Genomic DNA, 16,593 nt, shown 5'->3' on the forward strand with positions numbered 1-16,593 from the left:
CATCTGCACTCGTGCGTGTTCTTGGTGTGTTTTCCATAGAATAAACATTGGTGTGAATGCTCTTCCTGGACTCTTTTTTTTGTTGTTGTGAGTCAGGGCTTGTGTACTTGTGTGGGAAAAGAGAAAGCTGAAACTTGCCGTGGGATAGAGGCACAGTACTTGACCCCAGTCTCCTGGTAATCTTTTATACAGATCAGTAAACATGCACCAGGGCAGACTGTGCTAGACAATCTCCAGATTGGCGTTTGAAGAAGAGGATTTCGGAGACGCTGCCGATTCTCCTCCAAGGGCTGTCTGCTCTCTTTCTCTCCAGCAGCACGAACTCTGAGCGAAGGTCTGGAAGTCTATTAATCATTTTATAGGAAAGATATCAAATTATAATGCATTGTAACTATATACATTTGATTCTTCACATTATGTGTTTTTTAATCGTTATATTAAAATTCTCTCTCTCTCTTTCTGTGTATATATATATATATATATATATATATTTATTTTTATTTTTTTTCCTTAAGAAAAACATTCATGACCATTGTACATTTTCATGCTGATGCTTTTTTACTGCATTAATTAAAATTTTTTAGCTTTAGGTAAATCAGGACAAGCTGTAAGAAAATGGATGTTTGCAAAATTTACCCATACTCTATTTTATACCTTGTTGTTGACTACATTTATATTAATCATATAATTAATCATATAATTACATAACTGATTCACAGTCTACACTGTTTCTCGCATATGATTGGCAAGATCTGTGCAGGAATCAGGAAAAAAATGTATTCTGCTATTGTGTGCCATAGTTTTACGTTAGGAACAATGTCTCAAAATCAAACTGTATTAAAATTTGGGTGTAACACAGGTGCTAACCAGCTGATCAGTTAGTTGGGTTTGAGGTCAGCGACGGTCACGGTCAGGGAAAGACACCTAAACATGTTTGACAGGGGAGGAGGGAGAAATGATAAAAGGATCAGGCAGAGAAAGAAAGGCTGAACGAGAGCTCTGTGAAGCGGAGAGAGGACAAGAAAGCGGCAGATGTGGGAAAGCGAAGAAGAAGAGGCAGGGAGAGAGAAAAGAACAAGGGATAAAAGAAGAGAATGAGGGAAGAGAGACAGGAAGCAGGGGGTGACACGCTGCCCCCATCAGAGCTGGGACTGGCGTGCCGGCGTGAAGTGGCCAGCGGGGGAGCTCTAACAGCCATGCTGTGTGCCGCTTGGGCCCGTTTGCATTTGAAAGCGTCTGGCCACCCCCAGAGCCCCAATGCTTTATTGTGCGATCTTATCTGGCACGTGCCTGAGATGGCCTTTCCCACACCATGCGGCGAGCGGGTGGGCATGCGAGGGGGCTCCACGTCCGGCCATCAGCATCACGCCAGCTTGACAGCCGTGACTTCATGGCCCGTCAGTGCTCTGCCTTTCTTCCAGAAGATTCCATAGCGAGACCTTTTCATATTGCCCGCGTCACCCTCCCCCGTACCCATCCCACCATCCAGCACCCCCCAGCTTCCCAATTTTAATCGGTATCCTTCAGGATTAGCTGTCCACCTTTCTGTGACAAGTCGAGGTATAGAAGCGTTTCTTGACGTACGCACAGGCAGCGAGGGAAGCATAGTCCCCCGCTATAAAGAGACTCCTTCCATCTCGCTGTCAGCCACTTTGCTCCAGGACGCCTGTTCCCACCAAGCCCAGACAGACCCCCAACCAACATGATATTAAAAAAAAGATATCTAACATTCATTTGATTTAAAAAAGGACAGATCTTGCTCCAACTGAATGACTTAAAAAAAGAAGATGAATGTCCTTCCTGTATGTCTGTTAACATGTTATTCATCTATGTTGTCCCATCACGTAGCACATAGTGGTCAAGGTAGACTAATGCTCTTCAGATAAGGGAGTAAGACAGTGACATGCAATATTTTTTGGTACTCACATAATACATCACTTTATTACTAAATGTTACATGCGTGTAATGGTCATGCTTTCCTCTGTTTCCCATTTAATCCTGGCATTGTCTGTTGGTTTTGAAGGTATTATACTTCCAGTTGCCCTGGTTTTCCTTCAGACAGCATCCTGCTCTAATCAGAGGCTGTTTGTAAGGGGATGAGCTGATATGACTTGTTTTACTCCAGTACTGGCAAGGGGCGGGGGAGGGGGGGGGGCTCTGAATTGAGGTCCTCCTGGGTCGTCTGACTCAATTTCTGCTTCATCCCTGCACCCCCAAGTGCAGGCCCCTTCACACCCGAGCAGTAGGCATGCTGCCCCCCCCCCCCCACTCTTCCACCCAGCACTGTCACTCCCAGGAAGCATGGGAAGCTGCCTCCCAGTTTGTGCCCAGGGAACAGACGGCAACCTAGACAGCTCGGCTCGGGATGATAGAATTCAGGTGTGCCTTGATTTCTTTCTCAAGGAATGTCCCATCAGCCAGCCCTGTGGAGGACACCTCACAACCTCAACATTGCACGGCCAAGGAGCCACTGCGTTACATTTCAAATTAAAGTGTGGAAAAACAAATGTAAATGTTGTAGCTGTAATGCCTGATACATGCAAAAGCTGAAATAGTAACTGTATGTATAGTAGTCAATTCTACCTGCAGACATTCCAAGGCCTTTTCCTTACCATTGTTATGACCTCCAAAAATAGTATAACATCCATCCATTAAATAGTATAACATCCATCCTTCCATTCCCACTTCTCCTGTGCAGTGTCTCAGAGGTCCAGAGCCCGTCCCAGAGGCTAGAGGTGCAAGGAAGGGAATGTGTAACATAATTGTATTGTATCATATAGTTTACATTTATTTATTTAGCTTTTTTTCCAAATGGATGAAATTAGAATCAGAGAGCAAGTCAGCCAAACCTTGGAGGGATTTTAAGGGCCTTGCTCAAGGGCCCAAGGATGACATGGTTACTCTGCCAGACATGCGATTTGAACCCATGATCATCCAAACAATGGCACAGATCCCGACCCTACTGAACGACGTGTCGCTCTTTACTATTATCATGCTGAAGCATTTGCTGGCTGGCAGAGCCTTCTGCAGCTTCCAAGGTAAATTCAGTGGTAAATCCAGTGGGCCAGCAGCGATATGGTATCTTAACCCTAACTGCACTGTTTCCTACTCTATAACAGTCAGGTGCTTCTGATGCATGGTGATTATGATGCTGTTGAGACCTGTTTTATGTGTGTTTGCTTCCAACCATATACTTGGTCTCTCCAGAGACCTCTGTCCCAGTTTGCAGAGTCAAGTTTTGGATTAGAATTAGGGTTAGGTTTTGAATTAGGGACAGACTTTGGATTACGTTTAGGGTCAGACTTGTGGATTAGGTTTAGGGTTAGGTTAGGGCAGGGTTACCCAACCCTGCTCCTGGAGATCTGGTATTTTGATGTTTTAGAAGGCCCTGCTCAATGGTCCAGGTAACTGTTGGATAGCAGCAAGGTAAGTAAGACAGACGACCTAAATAGAATGAATAAACGAATGAATACACAGAAAAGAAAATTTATTTTAAAAGAGGGAAAAGAAATAATGTTGTGACTGTACTGTGATCCGTCCCAGGATAGGATCCAGGGTAGAAGGTTTCTTTAGGTTTACCAGTAATAGGAATATTAAAACTATGGATTAAAGATGAGATGTGAAATATTACAAAGGTCCCTATTGGAGATGAAAGAAAGTGAAATGAGGATAGGGGAAGGGGAGGGAAAAAGGGGGGTTAGGGATTGGGGTAAGGTGGTCCATGGGTTCAGACTGAAGGTTAAGGTTAGAAGAGGAGATGGGTTTGGGGTCCCTAATGTTGAAGGGACAGAGATTAAAAACATTAAATGTTTGGGGACTGCAGTATAGGTAGGGGCCCTCGGTAAAGGAAAGGGAAGAGATCCTGACCATAGGATATTATGTTTGAAAGAATGGTACCCGTATTGCTGAAGGTTTTGTAATAATCAGTAACCGTAAGGGACAAAACCAGTTTTGAATGGAATATCTTAATTTCCCTTTCTTGACAAAAAAGGCAGAAATATTGCAGTGTTTTATTTTTAAAGTAAATAATGTTTAAAATTTATGGTGGAGAACACTGGAGAGACCCACTAATTGAGAGTAATCTGAATTACTACATTTTTAATAATAAATATGTCCATACAAACATAGTTAAAACATGAAATTATTTTAGTAATAAAAATGGATAATCAATTAACTCATCAAAAGTCATTACATTAAAATACATTGATTAACTTAATCAATGTATTTTAATGTAATGTATTTATAACCCATGGAGTTATAAATAGCAATGGTTAAGAAAATTGCTTCAAAAGAGTCATCACTGTCTGATCCCCTCGTTTCCTCTCGGGTGTTACTCTAAACTAGCCATGCCTGGGGCTTATCAGTCTTATCTCGTTCTTTCCCTCCTGTTAACCAGTTACAGCTGCCATCTGTTTGCCCCCTTATTAGTCAGGTATATTAGCGTGTCCCAGTCTTGTGCTCCCTGATCAGCCATTGTTGTCTGTCAGCGCCTGTAATCCTGTGTGGTTGTGACAAAGTCACCAAGCCTACAGCCTGCATTTTGGTCATGCCTTACCTCTGGACATGACAGTATCTCCTCATTAGAAGAGAAAAGTGCTTGATTAGTTCATAAAAGAAATCACTCACACTTCAAACATAGTAAATGTTTTAGTTTTATATAGAAGATTTTAAAAAAAGTTGGTATTGTGAAACCATTCATGACAGGTTGTGAGTAAAGCCCTATCACGCTCCTTTGTCTCTCAAATTTCCCCCACCAAGTAACTGCCCCACTTACCTCAGGTTAAACCCCAGGGAGATCCACATCTGTAGCTGATGAATCCACCTGTACTCCTTGCTGCGTCTTTGTTTCAGTGACCAGTTACAATTTGCTTCCAACCGGCAGAACATAATATTATCATGGCCATGTTGGTGAAAATATTGTACCGGGATAGTACGTTTAGTATTATTAGATAATGTGTACAAATATTGTTTCAGACAGTACAGAATTTGTTCTGTGTATCCCCAACATACGTCTTATCACAGTGTTTGCACTGGTTAAGGTAAGTGGCATTATTAGTTCCCAGGGTGATGTTATCCTGTATGGGTATTATGCAATCATTCTTTGATATTAGATTAATTGGTTTAAAAAAGAATTGGTTTCCTGTTTTATTATTTGTATTACTGAATGATATAGTTACAAGTTTTTTTCATGTCATACATTATTGCAATGTAAATGTTTTGATGTAGTAACTTTTTTCTCTGATGACTAGAGTGAATTTTTTCAGTTAAAAGGCAACTACTAGCCTTACCTTGTGAATGTCTTAGTTTCCAGCATATAGTTTTTAGTTTGTGTGGTCTTCAGGAGAACGTTTCTCGGTCTCCTTATGGTAAGGCAAGGCAAGTTTTTATTATCATACACAGGGGTTATTTAATGTGCTTTATAAAAACAAGATTTTAAAAAGTTAAATCAAGACAAAAAAAAGCAAAATAGAGATGGAAAAAAAACTTATTTGAATAAAAATTGCTTAGAAAATCTAAAAAATCTGATTAAAAGTGCAGTATGTCCTGCCCCGCTGGTATGCTCCTCCCGTGTACCGCACCCCCTCGTTAACCCCGTGTGGATTCCCCGTGTTTATCAGCTGTTTCCAGTTGTTTTCATTATCGCTGATGGGTCTGGAACGTAACTTCCGCTATAGGCGGGGGATCACTATATATTTTAAGGCTTAAACTATAAAAAAGTTTATGTACACTACTCACAATAAGTTACGGACATTGTTATTTACATGAGTGCTTTTCCTATTTCCTCTGAATTTTAATGAAATAAGTAAAAGTTCCCTTTGATATTACTAATAATGTATGAGAAGAAACACCATTTTCATTAGTTTAATATTTATTACCCCAAAAATTTAGACAATAACAGGGATAGCCCCAAATAACAAAAATTGACAATGTCAGTAGCGGGTGTTTCCACCATTTGCCGCAATGACAGCTTGACAGCGACGTCTCATGCTCCTCACTAGCCTCATGATGTTGTTCTGAGGCAATGCGTTACACTCTTCCACAAGTGCTACATGCAGTTCTGCCAGGTCATGTGGGGGTGGGGTACGATCATCCAGTCTCTGCTTCAACTGGTCCCAGACGTGCTCTATGGGGTTCAGGTCAGGGGACATTGATGGCCATACCATATGAGGCACTCCAACCTCCTGAAGTCGAGCTGTGACAATTCTGCCACGATGTGGTGGAGCATTATCATCCATGAACAGAAAGTTTGAGGTGTGCTGGCAGAATTGGGGGATGATGATGGGTTGTATGATGTCTCTGAGGTAAGAACGTGCAGTGACTGAGCCATGTACAATAACCAAATCTGTTTTGCGCTGACTGGTGATGCCTGCCCAGACTGTTGCACCTCCTCCACTAAAGCAAACCCTGGGGACGATGTTGACCTCAGCGTATCGCTCACCTCGCCTTCTCAAGCAACGCTGACAACAATCATTTCTGTGCAAGGTGACCCGACACCCATCAGTGAACAGGACGGTAGACCACTGCTGCATTGTGCAGGTCACATGGTCTTGTGCCCACTGCAAACGTCCACGGCGGTGTCTTGGTGTCAGTGGAGTCACCTGCAACGGTCGTCTGGCATTCAAGCCAAAGCGGTGGAGTCGGTTGTGAATGATTTGTCTGGAAACCCTAGTACCCCTCGCATCTCGTAAACAGGCCTACAGCTGTGTGGCAGTTGCATGATGGTGTCTGAGAGCATAGGTCCTTAGGTACTGGTCATAGTTGCGGTCTGTCACTCGTGGGGCTCCACTCCTGGGTCTGTCATGAACTCTGCCAGTAGTTCTGTGTCTTGATGCAAGTCTGCTGATGACACTTTGAGACACACCAAGTTCACGAGCAACATCTGACTGCCTGCCACCGACCCGAAGGCGCGCCATGGCCAGGTGGCGCTGCTCGTCCGTTAAGTGACGTTGTGTGTTCATGGCTGTTTGAATGATGAACTTGGAATGACTTACTGACAATACCAGCTTTTTATACCCACAGGATGTTGAAATTGATGCCACATTGAAAAGGGTTGTCTTTTGGTATTGGCCCCAATTTAAGGCACACCTGTACACAATGAGACCATTACATGGAAAACACAAAATGAGGTGTGTCTATCACCCCAATACAATTGCCTCCCTATCCCAAAAATGTCTGAAGTGAAACAAACACCGTTTGTATGTCTCTCACAATATCCCTAACTTATTCTGAGTAGTGTATATGGTCTTTCTATATCGCGGATTTTCACCTATCGCTGATGGGTCTGGATCCCCCACCTATCGCAGAAGTTTCAGCGATAGGTGAAAATCCGCGATATAGAAAGACCATATACATAAACTTTTTTATAGCTTAAGCCTTAAAATACCACTCCCACATGCTTTAAACACATGTGAACTTATTAAAACGCACTTTGTAAACACATATGATATGTGGATGTTGGGCTAAGGATATGAGTGACATAAAATATGAGATTTTCTGGTATCATTCGAATGTTTCTAGTAATGCATCGTGTTGGTCTTAAATTTTACTCATAATGGTCTTAAAAGGTCTTAAAAAGGTCTTAAATTTAACTTACTGAAACCTGCAAGAACCCTGCTCCTCCCAATCTGCCATATAAGTGTTGATGTATGCCGAGGCAAACATCTTGCCCATGGCCATCCCCTATACTTGGAGGTATATCCAGTTATGAAATTCAAAATCATTCTAAGGTTAATTTCTAGGAGTTCTTAAATTTGTCTCTCTGGTCTGTATACATCTGGGTATTTCAAAAAGGCTTTTTGTACTGCTTGAAATCTCAAAGGCGTAGATATATTAATATACAGACTATTAATATTCATTCTAAATAGGAAAGCTTCCTCCAGTACCTGGACCCCTTGCAATTTATTCATGAAATTGTAGGTATCTTTAGGTAACTATTGTGCTGTTGTGAGATGCGATTTACAAAGTCGCTTAAATATTGTGCAGTATGGTAAGCGTTGCTGCCACAATCTGAGACAACAGGTCTCCATCTGGAAACCTCACCAGAAACCGTCCATGATGTCTGATCTATGTGGATCTTTGGCAGCAAGTAAAATAATCCAGAAAGGGGAATGTCTGAATCCATTACATATTTTTTCTGTTTTAAAGCGATTAATTGTTTCATGTATAAAGTATTAAAATACTGTTGATTAATTTAGCCATTTCCCCTTCCAGTGAGTGTGTTAATGGGATGTGATCAGTTATTTAGTTGTCTCATGGCTTCCAGTTTGTATTGCTGTGTGACTGTTCCCTAACCCTTATCTGTTGATTTGATTCAAAATTTCAAGAATTCAAAAATTTGGGCAGCTCTGTCTTTCGTCCAGTGGGCTGGGTCCCTGGCTTCTAGTTTAAAACATCATTTTTTTAATTCCAGTAGCGGAACCCCCTGGGACTCAATGTAGTTGTTTAGAATTTGCAGATTGTTTTGCTCTTCCCTAGGTAGTAAGTGTGAGTAATGAATGATAGTAGCATAGATGGAGGTGTTTGGAAAAGTGATTTTCTGTAGAGGCCTTGTAGTTGCTTTATTGTAGTTTTGTATGGTTGTCATTCGCAGTTATTGATACCTACAGAAAGGACAACTTTCTGTGTCTATGGTTGTGGGGGTAGTTTTTGTAGGACTCGGATTTGGGGAAAATTAGCCCCAGGAAAGCTATCCACTTGTACGTGGGGGTCTTTGATCTAAGGGATTGTGCTTGAATCTCCAATAAAGATAACAGGTTTGTGGACCTTCAGTGACCACTCTATATTTTTTCTATCCATATTAGGATGTGTATGTGGTCTGCATATTTTTACCTTTTCAAGGTCCCTAAAATCTTCCTTCAGTGTTATAGAGGAATTTGGAGATTTTAATGCAGGGGGTTGTAATGCATTATGTTCTGTCACTGTCTGTAATTTAAAAAATGAGGGTTCATATTGGGTTTTGACTGGGGGATTACAATCCTTTTCTTGCCCATTCATCATTATATCCTCCCTTTCTTTCAGAGCTATAACTTCTAGGGTGCAGGGACCTATAAAAGAAAAATCCTGGGGTGAGTATTTCATCCTGGATGTTTATTTAAAATATCCCTTAAAGGTGGATTACGGCTATGTACCATATCATGTACTGATTTGTTTTGGGTACGTACAAAGTTGGTAATTCAGGGGCCTTTGATTCCATTTTTTCTCTTTCCTGTTAATTACAGTCATTGGCCTCTAAGGGACTGGCCCCGTTACTGGGCAAATACTGCCACTGCAAGTAGTTTTATCTGTTTAGATAGTTTATGATGTTAAGATAGAGCCTTTATGTTCTGATTAGTTTTGTTCAAAGTGTTAAGCCTTAATTCTGCTTGTATCTATTCTTGGTCCATTTACTAGCCATCTCCTATTCTCTGTCTCTCCACGTGTCCAGTTTATTTTAAGTTTCTTTTAGATAATGTTCCTGCAGGAGGTGTATAATTGTGTCCATCCACGAACATGTATTTGTAGATAATCTTTCCGTTGTGATGTTAGTGTTTATGGTTGGTTTTATAAATTAGTCACCTGTTTAAACATTAATTTGTAATGCATCCTCTACTGTTAAGTGGTGGGTTATGGGTAAGAGTTATTACTTCTGGTAATTAGTTTATCAGATGGAAGCAATCATGGTTTGAATTACGGGGGGTACTGTACCCCCCGATCAAGACCCAGACCCCCCCAAAGAGACAAAAATATCAGTTTGGGGGGGGGGGTCTTAAAATTATTCTTTTGTTGTAAAAAAAAAAAAATGATAACCTCACCGTGTAGGAAAATTTTATGTAAAACGATTTCAGACACCCCTAATATGGACCGTACCATTTTAACTACCTTGGCGCTAGAAGCAGCCAGTCGGTCGCATTATTCATTCTCATTGAGTGACCTGTTCATTGTGTTCGTCTTTCATGGTACTGTTTGTCATGCGTTGGTAAATGTAAGTAGCCAGCAGAAGTCTAGCCTGTTGAAAATGTGTTATTTTACAACCTTCATTTATTCGTTTAAGTGTTTTATCGGCTAATGCAAGCTGACGTCTTTATAAGTTGAATTACTTACCATTGTCCTTCTGAGGCTGGTGTTCTGTCGAGTTGGTCAAACAATGCTTCAACAAAGTATTAGTTTAAAGTATGCACACTTCTACAACCAGCTCATTGTACACTTTTTTTATATTCTCCTCAATTGAATTGTACAGGTATAGGTCACATTAAAGGTTGTTTTGAAACAATTTATTGTTTTCTCATTTCTTTTATCACAAAAATCTGTCATTTTAACAGGGGTGTGAACACTTTTTATATAGAGGATGACACTTGTTAATCACTGCCGCTTCCTCTTCAATCTCCTCTGTCTTGCGACTCACTCTGGTCTTAGCAGTGCATTTTGTTTCTTCCTCAGGATTTATTCTCACCAGGAATCTTTAGACAAGATGAAAGCAATTAGGAAAACATTGGCTAATCATTATTATGACACATGACATATTTACAGTTTATTAATGTATTACTTGTGTATTGTACTGCAGTAACACTTTCTAAAATCAGTATTTTTAGTAACATGACATTGCGGTCATTATGGTATGCTAACCAAGTTAACTAATATTAGCTCTTTTAAATTACAATAAATGCAACCTACGAATACTAAAGAAAGGTAACCACCCAACAATAGTTCAATAGTTTAAATGCTAGTTAGTGTGAGTATGTTTACATTTAACCTAGTTAAATTAATGTTAGCTTAGCTAATGCTAACCTAAGACTGATGTTAACACACGTTGTGAACCTCTATCAGAGAATATTACAAGCACTGCCTTGTAAATTAATCTGAACTTTGCCTGTGACTGCAACGGTTTCATAAATCCAATGATTAATTTAGCTTTGAAACAATAAACTGTAAAATCATCTGTAAAGTGAAATGTTAACCTGGTTTACCTTTGAAAAAGTTTTTGCTAACTACTGCTGACGCTAATGTTAAGGAGCAACAGTTTTGCCCATCAGACCTGACAACCTTGACTAATGCTAATGCGTTTTTAATAGTGACGCATTTACCTTTGCTGTTTGCTGTTTCTCAGTCCCAGAATAAAAAATCCTCATGAACCCCACCTCCGTTGCATCCATTGAATCACGCCAGAACCGCTGAACTGTAGCTTTACTTTCATGCATGTTGCGTCTGCTGAACTCCTTTCCTCATATAACCTGCCAAGCTGGTTTTGGCTCCCAGTCTGCTCTGTTAGGCAGAGTGCGTTGTTCAAATCACTCAAGTCAATGGTGATAATTACGTTGAGTCTTTATGAAAATAGTTGGCGCCAAAAGGAAATATAGTAATTAACATCAATTAAAAAAAATACAGTAAATATTTGAATATAGTGTTTAGCGTCAGCCAAAACTCCCATGATACCGTGAAAACTACAGTTATTTACTGTAAAATTAATTTTCAGTATTGTACTGCATAGTATGTCGTAAATAACAGTAGAAATCACAGAAATGTCTGACAGTGCAGGTAACATGCAGTTCCCCTGGAGCTGGGGGTTAAAGGTCTTGCTCAAGGGCCCACAGACCTTCTAATTTATTCTATGGCTATTCTGTCAAGGCCAGGGCTCAAACTGGTGATACTTTGATCACCAAGACATCAAGACTGTGATCTTTCGATCACAGAGAGTTAGCCTGCTGAGCCAATCACCACCTAAGCATATTAGCCATGCAAATGTTACAAGTTAAAACAGATAATTACCCACAGACATGATCTACATTACCTTAATCTGCATTTATCTCACAACCTTAATGTTAAATGCCAGGTCCCAACTGTATCTGCATTAATACAATGCAGAAACGCAACTATTTTTTGTTTGGTTGTGTGGGTAACCTCTTTTTTGGATTATGGGTTAAAATACCAGAGGATATGGGCTAAGGGGTGGGGGGGCATACTGATTTTTGCCTATTGGCCCCCAAATCACTAAATCCGTCTCTGGGTACAGTATGATGTCATAAGTATGGTGCAGTGATATCAGACAGGTGATATTATGATGTGATGTCACTGTGAGATCATTATGAGATTAAGATTTGATGTCATACAGTCATGTGAAAAAATTAGGACACCCCATTAAATGTTTAGTTCTTTATTAAGAAATATCAACATATCACTATTAAATCTTCTTTCAAATCATATGTGTAGATAAAGGTGATGTAACAAATTCACTTATTTAACAGAAGAAATTAACTATGATGCCAATTTCCACGTAGGAAAAATCCATTATTATTTAAAATGCCTAGAGTTAGATTCAGGTGCAGCACATCAGGTGAAAATGATTAGAACATTATTACAGAGCTTTTTGGTGGAGTCTGTCTTATTTATACCATAGACATTTAGTTTGGTTTGCTCTTGATTGTTGAAATGAGTGGGATCACCATGGTGAGATCCAAAGAGCTCTCTGAGGCCTTCAGAAAGAAGCATGTAGATGCATATGAGTCTGGGAAGGATATAAAAAGATCTCAAGACAGTTTGGAATGAGCCATTCCACTGTCCGGAGAATAATTTACAAGAGGAGAACATTTAAAACAACTGCCAGTATGGCCAGGGCAGGTTGTCCTAGCAAGTTCAGCCCAAGAGCAGACCCCAAGATGCTGAAATAAGTCTCCAAAAATCCTAAAATGTCATCACAGGTCATACAGGAAGCTCTTGCCACAGTTGATGTCAAAGTACATGCATCTACCATCAGAAAGAGACTGTGCAACTTTGGTTTACATGGGAGCTGTGCAAGGAGGAAACTCTTGCTGTCAAAAAAATACCAGGGCAAGACTGAAGTTTGCCAGAGACCCACCTAGACAAAGACCGGGACATTTGGAACAATGTACTTTGGAAAGATTAATCTGAAATTGAATTATTTGGACATAGTAACAGAGGACAGTTTGGTGTAAGCCAAAGACATATTTTGAGCAAAAGAACTTCATGCCAACTGTGAAGCATGGGGGTGGAAATGTCATGCTTTGGGGTTGCTTTGCTGCAGCAGAACCTGGCCAGCTCACCATCATAGAATCTACTATGAATTCTTCATCATATCAGAGGATGCTTGAGGACAATGTGAGATCATCTGTCCAAAAGTTGAAGCTGAAGTTGGGGTGGATCATGCAAAGGGCAATGACTCAAAACATTCCAGTAAATCTACCAAGGAATGGCTTACAAGAAAGAGTTCTGGAATAGTCAAGTCAAAGCCTGGATCTGAATCCTATTGAGATGCTGTGGGGTGATTTGAAGAGGAAATGTATGCAAGACCCCCTTCAAACATCACACAGCTTAAGGAATTCTGCATTGGAGAGTGGGGAAAACTTTCTGCCAGTCGATGTCAGAGATTGATAGATGGTTATAGGAAACGTCTCATTGAAGTTATTTCAGCCAAAGGGGGAAATACTAGCTATTAGGGCACAGGGTGTCCTAACTTTTTCCTCAGTAGGCACTGGCATCTTAGTTAATTTCTTTTGTGAAACAAGTGAATTTGTTTCTTGTTTTTTCATCGATCATGCAATTAAATCACCTTTATCTACAAATATAATTTGAAACAAGATTTAATATTGATATGTTGATATTTCTTAATCAAGTACTAAATATTTAATGGGTGTCCTAATTTTTTCACATAACTGTACATGTTAGATATTTATGACATCATAGTGATATTTAATATATATCATGTCCTGGCTGGGCAGTCATATGCCTGATGAGGCAGAGCTCATCTCTGTGGAGCTGTGTCAATGTTCCCGATTGGTTTTATTTTTGCTAATTTAATTACAGTCAATATATATATATTGACTGTAATAAAATTATATACAGTGGTACCTCGGTTCTCGAACTTAATCCGTTCCAGACTCCGGATCGAATCCTAAAAAGTTTGAGTTCTGATCGAATTTTTCCCATAAGAAAAAATGGAAAACCAATTAATTGGTTCCCGGCCCCCCAAAATTACACCTAAATATGTTTATTATTTTTTTTAGCATTTAAACACAAAATGAACAGGATAAAACAAGAAGAGCATTTTTTTCTTAATGGCTTCCAAAACGATAAAGATCTTACCCCTGTGCTGCCCCGATCGTCCGCTCCTTCTGTGTGCCACGCCTCCTCGTTAACCTCGTGTGGGATCCCCATGTGATCAGCTGTTTCTGGTTGTTGTCCTTAGTCCTCTGTATTAAGTCCGCGTTTCAGTTTGTTTCCCCAGTCAGGTCATTGGGTGCGTTCGACTTGCTTACAGCGCTGGCTTAAAGCAACGCATTCTGATCCTGACGCAATGCCTTAGAGAAGGGTCCAGCTGCAGACGCCTGTAGAGTGGAGCTCCACCGGAAATACGTCACCTCCATAGGAAACACGTGGCCTCAACTCTGTGTCACAGCGAATAAACCCTAACCTTAACCTTAACCCTAACCCTAACCGGAGCTCCACTTTACGTCCTTAAAGATCACGTGTTTCCTGTGGAGGTGACGTATTTCGGGTGGAGCTCCACTCTACAGGCGTCTGCAGCTAGACTCTCTTGTGGATGCCTTACGGTTAGATGCATTGCGACCTCTCACCCAGCTGCACAAACTGCAACTGCCTCCGTGACGACACACCTTTGCCCTTATTGGCTGAAGAGTTTAGTTACACGCATGACGTTTGTATCCCAGGCAGTTCCAATGCGTAATCTGCTATTTCTCCCGAATATCACGTAAAGCAGTGAGAACTGGTTTTCAGTTAATTTACCTGGTAAAATAAAGTTTAAACAAATTACATAAATGCTCTAATAGTACACGTAAGTTAGTGGTTTATTTATTGTTAGTTACTGTAATGTTGCACTGCTTTATTTGATTAATCGTCCAGTCTGTGAAGAAGGCATTCAAGTAAGAATTGCATTGTTGTCTGTACGTGACAATAAAAACTTTGAATCTGGTCCATTGTTTATTTTTATTATTACTCTGTATTCGTTAATTTGTTTGTGAATAGCAAACTTTTAGGTTGTAACATTTGTACAACTATTACGTAACTTTTTGGTGAGCAATGGCTAACAAAATGATATAAAGTACAGTGTATTACCTGATACAGTATTTTCAATAAAATAGCATTATCACCAACAGGCTGACACTGAAGCGTTACCTTTTGTTTCTGCTCAGAGACGTGCCGTGTGACTCATTTCCTGGCGTGTGCAATTTATATTAGGTCAGCGTTCACGGTTCGACTTCTGATATTCAAATCGAGTTGTAGGTCAAGCTGGTTTGTTCGACTTTCAAGAAATTCGAGTTCTAGTGAGTTCGAGAACCGAGGTACCACTGTATATATATATTATGAACTTTCAACTTATACATTTTCAGATATACGAATGAAGAGGACTGTAAGTCCTAATTGTGTTTATTGGGCTCCCGTTTCCTGTCCGCAACATCAGTTTTTTTTTCTGCACGCCAATTCCGGGTAGTACGACTTCTGGCCCCTACTCCCGCCGTGCAGCAGTGTAACGTGCATACTCCCAGCATCCTAGTTCTTTGTACTTGTGTATACCCTTAAAATGATGTTGAATAATGACTTACGAACATTTCAAGTTACGAACGACCGTTCAGAACGTATCTCATTCGTAAGTAGAGGAGCGTCTGTATATATATTATGGAATCTTCTTAAGATATGATGGTAATTCAATATATATTTTTATGGCCAATTGATAATACTTAAAGGATTTGGGATTTGAAGATAATACATACAGATAAATCATCACAACTGTTGTTTTAGCAGCTGCAATTTTGATGACTGATTCCATTTAACAAATAAAGAACAGGTTAAATGAAGGTCTAGAACACTGGATGCCATCAGTGAGGGCTGCATAGCCATTTGAGAAAGGTCTCCTGTATCCCCTGCAGTCCCTCCCTGCAGCCGACCTGTTCATGTCCTCTGAAAATCTCGCTCTGGAACGTTAATTATAAACTAAAGATTTGTGACTAAGGGCTTAACCATGACTTTCCCAGGACAATTAAAATTACTTTGTTTTAGGGGGGGGCAAAGCTGAAGAGTGTCCCCTCTGTCCTCCCACAGGGACAGCTGGGGTGAGTAGACACGGATTACCCAATTCTCAGGGGAGTAATTGGCTGATGTGTGGGAAAATTCCGCTTGTCCTGCCTTTCCTCCTATAATCTCCCACAAATCTCTCCCTGCGGCCGCATAATTTAATAAGCCACTGAGTTGCTAAATCCTGTCTGCCTGGCCGATCCCCGCCAGGCCCAGCTCAACACTGTAAGGGGGCAGGTCCGTACGCTGCTGGGCCACATGCCATTGGCATCCTCGGCCAGCCTCGCTTATCCTCTAATTTGCTGCCCTGTTCCTTTCACCAGGGGTTCCTGACCTCCGAAATCCAGGAGAAGAAAACCTTTCTGACAGGTGTTGTTATCCAAATTAGGAAGCCTAATTCAGGTAAAGCTCTGTCCACCAGGGTGCAGCAGGGGACGACAGCAGGCCTTTGCCCCCCATGGTCCAGAGTCAAGCATCCTGACTGCTACCCCCTACTGATTTCAGGCTGAGAGGACAGATTGGCCCTTCAGTTTGGTTAGTCAGGCCAGAAAGACGCTATTAGTGAAGGCAGCT

General features: G+C 40.7%; 1 long non-coding RNA gene across 1 annotated transcript; it reads left to right on the forward strand.

Annotated features, from left to right (window-relative positions):
• The first annotated feature begins 202 nt into the window (after positions 1-202).
• Positions 203-16,453, forward strand: LOC111848175 (uncharacterized). Its single transcript, XR_002839240.1, has 3 exons — positions 203-334; positions 9,019-9,065; positions 16,344-16,453. It is a non-coding gene; the product is annotated as an uncharacterized lncRNA (long non-coding RNA).
• The last annotated feature ends 140 nt before the right edge of the window (positions 16,454-16,593 follow it).

Source organism: Paramormyrops kingsleyae, chromosome 15 (genome assembly GCF_048594095.1).
Source record: "Paramormyrops kingsleyae isolate MSU_618 chromosome 15, PKINGS_0.4, whole genome shotgun sequence".
Taxonomy (NCBI): Eukaryota; Metazoa; Chordata; class Actinopteri; order Osteoglossiformes; family Mormyridae; genus Paramormyrops; species Paramormyrops kingsleyae.